The sequence below is a fragment of the Echinops telfairi genome, unplaced genomic scaffold (assembly GCF_000313985.2).
Source record: "Echinops telfairi isolate 266 unplaced genomic scaffold, ASM31398v2 ScPeMD7_655;HRSCAF=1070, whole genome shotgun sequence".
In the NCBI taxonomy this organism is placed as follows: Eukaryota; Metazoa; Chordata; class Mammalia; order Afrosoricida; family Tenrecidae; genus Echinops; species Echinops telfairi.
The window spans coordinates 27,223,632-27,226,068 of record NW_022104553.1 but is presented as its reverse complement, the minus strand read 5'-3'; positions in this window follow the sequence as shown (position 1 = coordinate 27,226,068).

Here is a 2,437-nt window from a genome sequence, read left to right as displayed (position 1 = left end):
TGTTCTGTTGCACCCTCTTAGTGTTTTGCCTCGGTGTGGTGGGATCAGATCGGGTGCAATTCCCACACTGTGTCTCCAGTGTTGTCCCCTGTAGAGCTATGGGTCAGTGAGGGTCGTCATGTCGCATAGTGGGCTGGCCATGTGGTCCTCTCTGTGGACTGGCTGCTCTAATTGGGATCATTATCCTTAAGGCCTGGTGGGCCAGGATGTGCTCTACTCTCTTGTTCTCCCCCTCCATCTGCTCCTGTGTGCTCCGATCAGATATGTCCTTCTCCTGGAGCTGCAGGAGCTGCTTTAATGCCATCCTTTGAAATAAATTCTTCTGGTGGGAGGGCCAGGTGTGCACGTAGTAGTTGGAACTGGGGCCGGCGCCCCAGACCTCTCCACTGGTTCTCTACTCCACGCCAGCATGCTGCCTTCACATCTTGGAACACTGGGTTGAAGTCTGGTCCCTCTTTCCCTGTGGAGATATAAACAATACCCTCCCCTTGCCTGGGTTAGTGCCTTGTGCCCCCGTTACCCACTTCTTTATTATTTTTTTTTCCTTTCCCCACCTCCTTTTCAGTTGTCTACCATGTGTATGGGACGTTTTCTTAATGTACAGTTGCTCTTTGATATTAAACTCTCTCTTATACACCTATGAGGGTCTCTGAATTTGTTTCTCTAGTCAACCCAGACCAATACAGGACAGTCAGAATGACACCAACGGGGAGGCTCTTTCTCCAGTACGTTGAACATCATCTGGAGGGACCAGTCCCTGAAAAAGGACATCCCGCTTGGTTAATAGATGGTCAGTAAGCAAAAGACAGACCCTCCAGGAGATGGACTAACACAGCAACTAGAACAGCAGCTCAAGAATCTCACAATGAGCATGAGACTGGGCAGGACCAGACAGTGTTTTGTTCTGTGGCTGTTAAGGGTTGGAGTCAACTCAATGGCATCTAATGATAACGACGTCAGGATGTGGTTTTACTAACCTTTCCTCTGTCTGCAGCTTTGCCTATTTAGGGCATTTCTCGCGAGTGACATCACATGCTGCAAAAACCAACAACAAAAACACCCAGCAGGGCAGGCTGGGGAGTGAATTTGATCCCCTCTAACTTGCCAAGAGAAGGTGAAGAATCACCAGCATCAAGGCAAGGCTGAAACCTCCTCCTTCCAACCTTCTTGCCCATTCCGTCCCACAGCACTGTCTGCTCCCTCACCTCGGCTTTACGATTAGTCGCAGTGGCCGCACAGAGCTCCCAGGAAATCCTCACGATTGTGGGATGCGGAGGGAAGTAACGGATCAGAGGGAGCCCCCGACGTCATGCGTGATGCATTAGGTCAGCAGCTCAAAACCACCAGCTGCCCCAGGAGAAAAGGCGAGGCTCTCTACTCTCCTAGAGTTCCAGTCTCGGAAACCCCCCGGGGAAGTTCTACCCTGTCCTACAGGGTCACTAGGAGTTGGCATCGACTCCGTGGTAGTGACTTTGAGTGAACAGTTCAGGATTCAGGAAAGCTTGGTAAAACTACAGGGGTTTTCTTGTTTGCTTTTGACGGAGATATCTGGCATTTTATCAATTGCTTTGAGATCAGTTACAGACATGATGAACAATTTGTATGCAATGCTTGATGCATGTACCCAAATCCCAAAATGGCATGTGGATACAATTCTTTCCTAAATTCCAGTGACTTTCCAGCTTTAAATATAGAAGCAATTAAAAAAATAAAGCTTATCAAGAACTATTATCTGCAGATGCTGATTAGCTGTCACACCTCAAGTCCCGCAAAGTCACAATTGAATGTCACACATTCCAATGTTCAGCCCTTCACAGCACATTGCAAAGTTATCGGGAAAATGGCCCGACCACGACCAGAGGTGTTACAGAATGTACACAATTCTGACAAGGAAGTCATGATGATGGAATTTCCAGTAAGTATGTGTTGTACCAGGGAAACAAAAACTCCACCCTCCCCCATCCCATGGAATGTTACGTTGACATCCAGACAGTCAAATCTTACACAATTCCACATCCCACTGTTTTCTGGTTGTACCAAGAAAATAAACAACCAGTAAATGATTTCATGTCTTTTAAAAAGCATTTACACTTTAAAGATGGGATGAAGTGGGATTTCTTCCTCCTTAAAAATGTTTCTAGTACAATGCCTGGTACGGTTTGATCAAAGGCAATGTAGCCAAGAGGAATTACTGAGAGCCCAATGAAGGTCAAACATGACAGTGGGACAGGAGGAGAGTATAAGGAAATAGAGGAAAGGACTAGAGGCAAAAGACATTTATAGAGAGATAAATATAGGCATGTATATATAAATACATTAATAGATAACCATAGGGATATAGGTTGTGTTGGTCTAGGTACTTTAGAGAAACAAATCCACAGAAACTCATGTATAAGAGAGAGTTTTATATAAAGGTTAAGTGCACATCAAGAAAACA